Genomic DNA, 8,888 nt, shown 5'->3' with positions numbered 1-8,888 from the left:
CCGCATCAGCCGCAGCGTTCGGGGGCTTCTTCAGGTCCATGGTGAGCGCGTGCGTGCGTGAGCGCGTGCCCGTATCGATTGGACGTTAAATCCGGGTCACGTGCACCGCCGGACGTGGGGTTAGAGTCGGTTGTGCCGAAGGGCAGCAGACGTGGGGGCATGGCGGGGCGGTGGGGGCAGGGTGAGCGAGGAGGGAAGGAGAGGGAGGCCTGGACAGAAGTCCCCCGAGGTGGACAGAGGAGGCACGGCTCAAGGTGAGCAGCAGGGAGAGAGGAGGAGGGAGGAGGAGGGAGAGGCAGAAGGAATGGCCGGGCCGAGATGTCGGGGCCACGAGAGAATGATGGTGGTGATGGTGATGATGAGCGAGTGGTGATGGTGGTGATGATGAGGGAGTGGTGGTGATGATGAGGGAGTGGTGATGGTGGTGATGATGAGGGAGTGGTGATGGTGGTGATGATGAGGGAGTGGTGATGATGGTGATGATGAGGGAGTGGTGATGATGGTGATGATGAGGGAGTGGTGATGATGGTGATGATGAGGGAGTGGTGATGATGGTGATGATGAGGGAGTGGTGATGGTGGTGATGGTGATGATGGTGATGATGAGAGCGGAGGGAAGAGAGAGATGAGAGAGAGAGGGAAGGAGCGAGCTGGAGCGAGCTGCACAGAGTGGCAGCAGCAGCAGCAGCGGCGTCTGTTTTCACAGTGGGCGGTGTGGAGGGGAGGGATTCAGAGTGGGAGTGGCCACACAGAAGTCACGTGATTTGCGGTGGGGGAGAAGGTTGTTGTGAGCCGCGTTGTTCTGATAGAGCGGTTTACGTCACGGCGTCTCATCTCGCACATTCACAAGGGGGCACCCCCAGTGGCAGCTGGCCCTGTGTGGGGTTGGGGGGGGGCTGTAAGGTGATTAAAAATACCGGCCCTGAAATAGAGCATTGGTCTGGGGGGGGGGGGGGGCTGGGGGGTGGGAAGTCAATGTTCGTTATGGCCGCCACTGTAACACAGCACGTGGGGAGTGGTGGTGTGGGGGGAGTGGTGTGGGGGGAGTGGTGTGGGGGGAGTGGTGGAGTGGGGAGTGGTGGTGTGGGGGGAGTGGTGGTGTGGGGGGGAGTGGTGTGGGGGGAGTGGTGGTGTGGGGGGGGAGTGGTGTTGGGGGGGAGTGGTGTGGGGGGAGTGGTGGTGTGGGGGGGAGTGGTGTGGGGGGGGAGTGGTGTGGGGGGGAGTGGTGTGGGGGGGAGTGGTGTGGGGGGGAGTGGTGTGGGGAGTGGTGTGGGGGGGAGTGGTGGTGTGGGGAGTGGTGTGGGGGGGGAGTGGTGTGGGGGGGAGTGGTGTGGGGGGGAGTGGTGGTGTGGGGAGTGGTGTGGGGGGGGAGTGGTGTGGGGGGAGTGGTGTGGGGGGAGTGGTGTGGGGGGGAGTGGTGTGGGGGGGGAGTGGTGTGGGGGGGGAGTGGTGTGGGGGGAGTGGTGTGGGGAGTGGTGGTGTGGGGAGTGGTGTGGGGGGGAGTGGTGTGGGGGGGGAGTGGTGTGGGGGGGGAGTGGTGTGGGGGGAGTGGTGTGGGGAGTGGTGGTGTGGGGAGTGGTGGGGGGGAGTGGTGGTGTGGGGGGAGTGGTGTGGGGGGAGTGGTGGTGTGGGGAGTGGTGGGGGGGAGTGGTGGTGTGGGGGGAGTGGTGTGGGGGGAGTGGTGTGGGGGGAGTGGTGTGGGGGGAGTGGTGTGGGGGGAGTGGTGTGGGGGGGAGTGGTGTGGGGGGAGTGGTGGTGTGGGGAGTGGTGGGGGGGAGTGGTGGTGTGGGGGGAGTGGTGTGGGGGGAGTGGGGTGGGGGGAGTGGTGTGGGGGGGAGTGGTGTGGGGGGAGTGGTGGTGTGGGGAGTGGTGGAGTGGGGAGTGGTGTGGGGGGGAGTGGTGTGGGGGGAGTGGTGTGGGGGGAGTGGTGTGGGGGGAGGTGTGGGGGGGAGTGGTGTGGGGGGGGAGTGGTGTGGGGGGAGTGGTGTGGGGGGGAGTGGTGGAGTGGGGAGTGGTGGTGTGGGGGGGAGTGGTGGTGTGGGGAGTGGTGGAGTGGGGAGCGGTGGTGTAGTGGTTAGCGTGCTGTCTCTGTGTGTGTGTGGGGGAGTGGTGGTGTAGTGGTTAGCGCTACGCTGCGCTACGAACCCGGCGGCCTGGGTTCGATTCCCGCTCGCGGCCACCACCGGTGACGATTATCTGAACCGGTCATGGGCCTCCCCTAGGGCGACTCAGCCTCAAGTAGGTACCTGGTGCGGTGTGTAAACATCGCCACTAGGGAGACAAAGGCGGCCGGCCGTGGTGCTGGCCACCCACCCCCTCGTGTGCCGTGCCGGCCTTCGTAGGTGCTTGCTAACAGCACTTGCCCCAACAGTCTGTTAAGGCCATAATAGAGTTTTTTGGGGTTAGATCGCCACGTAAATATATAAATGTGTCGTTAAAACCCGCCACCACCCGACACAGCCAACTAGTAAGGTTTGTCACGTAAACAGAACGTGGCCAATTCGTCACTAGTACAGCACTAGTGTATAGTAGTGTATAGTAGTGTATAGTGTAGTGCATTGTAGTGTAGTGTGTAGTGTATAGTGTATAGTAGTGTATAGTGTAGTGTATAATAGTGTAGTGTATAGTAGTGTATAGTGTAGTAGTGTATAGTGTAGTGTATAGTAGTGTATAGTAGTGTATAGTAGTGTATAGTGTAGTGTATAGTGTAGTGTATAGTGTATAGTAGTGTATAGTGTAGTGTATAGTAGTGTATAGTGTAGTGTATAATAGTGCAGTGTATAGTGTAGTGTATAGTGTAGTGTATAGTGTAGTGTATAGTGTATAGTAGTGTATAGTGTATAGTAGTGTATAGTGTAGTATACTAGTACAGCAACACCGGTTGTGTGTTGGAGAGCCAAGCCACAACATTTACAATCTTGAGTACGACGTTTCGCCAGTAATTACAACCAGCTTCATCAGGCGAGAGCCAGATTTGTGGAGAAGTCTTCCTGTTGTGTTCCTTGTACAGAGGCGTAGATGTGGTGACAACCCTTGTGTGCGATCTCCCTGTGCTGTACCAGCGATCGATTAGGCACGTTCAGTTTACGTCACACAACCCTTACCGATTGGCTGTGTCGGGTGGTGGCGGGTTTAACGACACAACATTTATATATTTACGCAATCAAACGCCCCCCCCCCCCCAAAAAAAAAACCCGTATGGTATTGCTCGCTAAAGCCTCCTATGTGTTAACCAGCCCGTTGAGGCTATACGGGGGATCTTTATCTTTGTCTTCGTGTGTGGGGGGTGGGGTGGTGGTGGTGGTGGTGGTGTTGACCTCGCGTGCGCAGGGAGGGAAGAGGACTTCGACGGTCGCGACGCAGACGGAGCCGGTGCAAGTGCTGCCCATCAAGGAGAACCCCTTCAGCTTCCGCAAGAAGATGTGACGGCGCACGGACGAACGGCAAGCGGCGTGGGCGGCGGTGGTGGCGGTGGTGGTGATGGTGGTGGTCAACTCCTGCCGCGTCTCCACGGCCACCGGCCATGGACGCAAAGGAGCCGCGGGCACGCCGCGTCGGGCCGGTCCCCTCCAGGGAGCAACGAGAGGATTGGGGAGGGGGCGGCGTGGGGGGGAGGGGGGAGGGAGACGGGTGATTGGAATAAAAAAAGTCAACGACAAATTTTTTTCAATCTACATTGTAAGTTGAACACGTATGCTTTCGCGACAAAATAAATAAATAAAAAACACTTTTATTATTACGAATGTACATTTGTCTGATGGCTGTTGTCTGATGGCTGTTGCTATGATTTTGAGTGTTTGTTTTATTGGAGCGCAAATCGCCCGTCACCGGAAGCCGTGTCGGACATGAGTGCGTCTCATCGGCACTAATCGTTGGGTCCACTGCAGCTCACAGACTCGGTCCCTGCAACTTTAGGGGATGTCCCGTGCGTGTGTGTGTGCGTGCGTGTGTGTGTGCGTGTGTGTGTGTGCGTGTGCGTGCGTGCGTGTGCATGTGTGTGCGTGTGCGTGTGTGTGCGTGTGTGTGTGTGCGCGTGTGTGTGTGCGTGTGTGTGCGTGCGTGTGTGTGTGCGTGTGTGCGTGTGTGTGCGTGTGTGTGCGTGCGTGCGTGCGTGCATGCGTGCTTGTGTGTGTGCGTGTGTGTGCGTGCGTGTGTGCGTGCGTGTGCGTGTGTGTGCGTGCGTGCGTGCGCGTGCATGTGTGTGCGTGCGTGTGTGTGCGTGTGTGTGCGTGTGTGTGCGTGCGTGTGCGTGCGTGCGTGTGCGTGCGAGCGTGCATGCGTGTGTGTGCGTGTGCATGTGTGTGCGTGCGTGCGTGTGCATGTGTGTGCATGTGTGTGCGTGTGCTTGCGTGCGTGCGTGCGTGCTCGCCATTTGAAAGCCCGAAGACTCAGCATCGGTGATTTCGACGAACTTGTTTAAGCCAGATAGCATTAGCCCAGAGAGGTCTCAAGATTATTTTTTCAGGAGGGTCCCGTGAAGTCTTTCGCAATCGATGGGTGGGGAAGCGGGGGCGGAATTCCTGCAGCTGAGCGGCGTGCGCTCCCAATCGAGCGATTTGCGGGGAATATTCGCAGCTTTGGGATGGTTTTTTGGTTCACGGCAGTCACAATGCAACGTGGGGTGGTTTTATTCGAAAACAAAATGTCATTGCGGGGGGAAAGCAGAGAACCCGGAGGAAAACCCCCACGCGGAAGAGGGGCAGAACATACAAACTCCACGGCGAAGAGGTGGTGAACTTACAAACTCCACGCTGAAGAGGGGCAGAACATACAAACTCCACGTGGAAGAGGTGGTGAACTTACAAACTCCACGTGGAAGAGGTGGTGAACTTACAAACTCCACGTGGAAGAGGTGGAGAACTTACAAACTCCACGTGGAAGAGGGTGGTGAACTTACAAACTCCACGTGGAAGAGGGTGGAGAACTTACAAACTCCACACAGAAGAGGTGGTGAACTTACAAACTCCACGCTGAAGAGGGTGGAGAACTTACAAACTCCACGCTGAAGAGGGTGGTGAACTTACAAACTCCACGCTGAAGAGGGTGGAGAACATACAAACTCCACACGGAAGAGGTGGAGAACTTATAAACTCCACGCTGAAGAGGGTGGAGAACATACAAACTCCACACAGAAGAGGGTGGAGAACTTACAAACTCCACGCTGAAGAGTGGCCCAAAAGTCGGGGCTCGAACCCAGGCCTCTTCCAGCGCTTGGGAGTCGTCACCAGTGCATCTCAACTCCGGCCCTCGTGACCCCACCGCGGTGCAGATTTCCCCGGACTCCCGAGTATCGGGCATCGCGTGCAGTGGTTCATGCGGCATGGGAAAGCTTGAATATAGTCGGTCGTTATTTTTCGATTTAAAGCTTTCGTGACTGCAATGATTCATCTTCTTTGGTTCTTTCGGTAAAGTCACGTAGAATGAGAATAAAATAATAAATTGATAAAATAAAATAACACAATAATATTCTCACGACGTTTCGGCCACAACACAAGCGGCCTTCATCAGGTGAAGGGGGCGAGACTGTCTGGTTGGACCGAAAGAACCAAAGAAGATCGGTCGTTATTGTTCCTGTACATCTGCGGGGGGGGGGGGGGGGGGGTTCGACTTTTATTCAATTTTTTTACTCCCATCCACTCAAACGAGCACCTGGTGCGGTGCGTAGTAAACATCGCCACTGGGGAGACAAAGGCGGCCGGGCGTGGTGTTGGCCACCGACCTCCTCGTTGCGCCGTGCCAGGCTTTCGTAGTCGCTCGCTAAGAGCACTTGCCCGTACGGCCTGTCACAGGCTACACGTGGCGCGTGATCTTTGTCTTTGTTTGATTATAGACACTTGCACCAGTCACTCATGCGAGGCTAACTCGACCAAGGGGAAGGCTCAGGAATGATCCATTCGCGCGCACACACAGACAGCAAAATCCCGCGTGTAAACTGCAGAGGCTAAGGGTGGGGGGCCGGTCCATAAATGACGTCACGCGATTTTGGACGATTTTTTACCTCCCCCCCCCTTCTCGTCACACGGCGTCACAAAAAGTCAGACCCCCCCTCAAATATGACGTCACAAAGCTTTGCCCCCCCCCAAAAAAATTATTTTGAAAATAAACCATGCTTCAAATCGCTTTAAACTATTGTCATTGTAGTGCGTATTTAATGTGGCACTGCACTCTGATGTTGTAGGAGAAAACATTTATTAAAAAGTCTATTTAATAAAGTAGAACGTGTTGTCTATATTTATTTAAAGTTGCGCATTTTGATGTGACGTCACATTTCTCAACCCCCCCCCCCTCGTCACACATCGTCACAAATGTCTGACCCCGCCCCCCACCCCCAGGTGCGTGACGTCATTTATGGACGGCCCCGAAGACAATACAGGTGTTATAGAGATACAGGAGTTACAGCGATAACGGTGTAATATCGATACATTGCGCTGTTCACTATACAATAATAGATCGCCTATTATTGGTGATCACCTTTTATTGGTGATCTATTATGAAGACCCAGCTCGTCCTGGAGGAGATCTGAGACATGCTGGTGAGCTCAGCGCTACACTCACTAACAACAACAACCGCCATTCGCCACTAAGTGGCGGTGACGTCACCACGACGCTTGTGCCAGGTTAGGTGCACCTTGAGGCTACCACGTGAAGTGTCGAACGCCCGCTGGCAGGAGGTCACGGGGGCAGACCCAGCAGGTGCCACGGGTCGACTGACTGAGATGACTGAGACGACTGGCTGATGCACCACCTGTGCCCCCTACTGTGCCAACCTGCTGTGCTTTAGCCACCCGGCGCTCCGCTCGTTGTTGTGAGCGTCGCTCCTCCGCCCTCCGTTGTTGTTGGAGGGCGACTGCCTCCAACTGCCCAGTAGCATCCTTCACGAGCCTCCTCCTGCACAGAAGCCGATCTTGACACCGCTGGTACCACTCTTAACATGTCACTCACGCACCCACAAGCTCGTTCATCTTAACAGACCTCGTTCATTCGGCAATTAGCGCCTGAACATATTGCCAAATACATATGGAAGAGAGTGGGTGGGAGCGGATGAGTGATTGAGTTGGCGCGTGATTCAGTGCGCGACTGAGCGTGTGTGTGGGTGCATGGGTGACTACGTGGGACGGTGAGTGGGTGGTGATTCCGAATATAAGTTTTTGCTGGGTTAGAGCTGCCACTACCTTGACACAGTTAATTAGTAAGGTTTTTCACGTAAACAAAACATGCCAATCTCAGACCTTGTCTCAGCAAGCTTTCTCTCTCTCTCTCTCTACCACCTGAAGACGATTGCTTGTGTTGCGATCGAAACGTCGTGATGTATGTGTTTTTTTATTTACCTGACTTGAGCGAGCATGAATTCCTGCAGTCACGAAAGCTTTAAATGAAAGATTCATGCCAATTGGTTACTAGTTCAGCACCCACCGGTGTGTTGGAGAGTAAACCAACAACGTTTGCGATTCAAGTGCGATGTTTTTTTATTGGCAATGACAATCGTCTGCATCAGGCGAGAGCCAGAATTGTGGAGAAATTGTGTTCTGGTCTTAAACAGAGGGATACATGTGATGTCGTCACTTGTGAGCCAATCAGGTGCGAAGACCGAGGGGGATGACTGCTGTCATATAAATTACAATGGATACCGATTCTCATTTGGGTCAATTCACAGTGAATCAGCATCAGGGGCGGAGCCACGGGGGGGGGGGGGGGCTGGGGGCGGGGCTTAGCCCCCCCTGAAATTTTGGCAAAGTCGGTAATCGGGATAATCGGATATCCGGCTGCTGCAAAATGCTGCAGGCTGCCACCTCGTGTGCTGCCCTGCAGGCTGCCACCTCGTGTGCTGCCCTGCAGGCTGCCACCTCGTGCTGCCCTGCAGGCTGCCACCTTGTGTGCTGCCCTGCAGGCTGCCACCTTGTGCTGCCCTGCAGGCTGCCACCTTGTGTGCTGCCCTGCAGGCCGCCACCTCGTGTGCTGCCCTGCAGGCTGCCACCTTGTGTGCTGCCCTGCAGGCTGCCACCTCGTGCTGCCCTGCAGGCTGTCACCTTGTGCTGCCCTGCAGGCTGCCACCTTGTGTGCTGCCCTGCAGGCTGCCACCTTGTGTGCTGCCCTGCAGGCTGCCACCTCGTGCTGCCCTGCAGGCTGCCACCTTGTGTGCTGCCCTGCAGGCTGCCACCTCGTGCTGCCCTGCAGGCTGTCACCTTGTGCTGCCCTGCAGGCTGTCACCTTGTGTGCTGCCCTGCAGGCTGCCACCTTGTGTGCTGCCCTGCAGGCTGCCACCTCGTGCTGCCCTGCAGGCTGTCACCTCGTGCTGCCCTGCAGGCTGCCACCTTGTGTGCTGCCCTGCAGGCTGCTTGAGCGGCAGCCTTTCGAACTTATCGAACTTATTAACCACATCAGCGGCTCCGACCTATTAATAAACTCCACGTTCAAATCAAAAAAAGATTTGTTTTATAAATTTGTGCGCCCATTGGAAAACATAAACTGGATATCTCAGAATATTTATGTCAGACCCTCCAAAGCCAAAATCCTGGCTCCGCCCCTGATCAGCATAATGTATGCACATCCATAATGTATGTATGTAAACTATGTTAATCAAAGAGAATGGAAAGAATATGCAGTAACCATTATTGGATGTTCAAAGCTAATCACCATCAACGTATGGTCACCTGCGAAGGCATGCAGTTCGGATTAATTGCTTATGTGGCAGACGCTATATTGGACGGACGGGACATAACGTTAGCGTAAGACTTAAAGAACACCAAATAAATATTAAATACTTCTCAAACACAGCTGTCGGCAGTTACAGAACACGCTTGCCAACAGGAACACTCAATTGACTTTGATAACGTTGAAGTGTTGTGTTAAACGAATTATTACTGGCCAAGACTGATTCGAGAATCCATTT

At 55.1% G+C, this 8,888-nt stretch overlaps 1 long non-coding RNA gene across 1 annotated transcript; it reads left to right on the top strand.

Annotated features, from left to right (window-relative positions):
* Positions 1 to 3,742, top strand: LOC142906289 (uncharacterized). The gene is made up of 2 exons (XR_012930117.1): positions 1 to 41; positions 3,330 to 3,742. It is a non-coding gene; the product is annotated as an uncharacterized LOC142906289 (long non-coding RNA).
* The last annotated feature ends 5,146 nt before the right edge of the window (positions 3,743 to 8,888 follow it).

The sequence above is a fragment of the Petromyzon marinus genome, chromosome 63, assembly GCF_048934315.1.
Source record: "Petromyzon marinus isolate PM22_M1 ecotype Great Lakes invasive population chromosome 63, UKy_Petmar_22M1.pri1.0, whole genome shotgun sequence".
Taxonomy (NCBI): Eukaryota; Metazoa; Chordata; class Hyperoartia; order Petromyzontiformes; family Petromyzontidae; genus Petromyzon; species Petromyzon marinus.
This window is presented reverse-complemented; position numbering and strand designations above follow the sequence as displayed.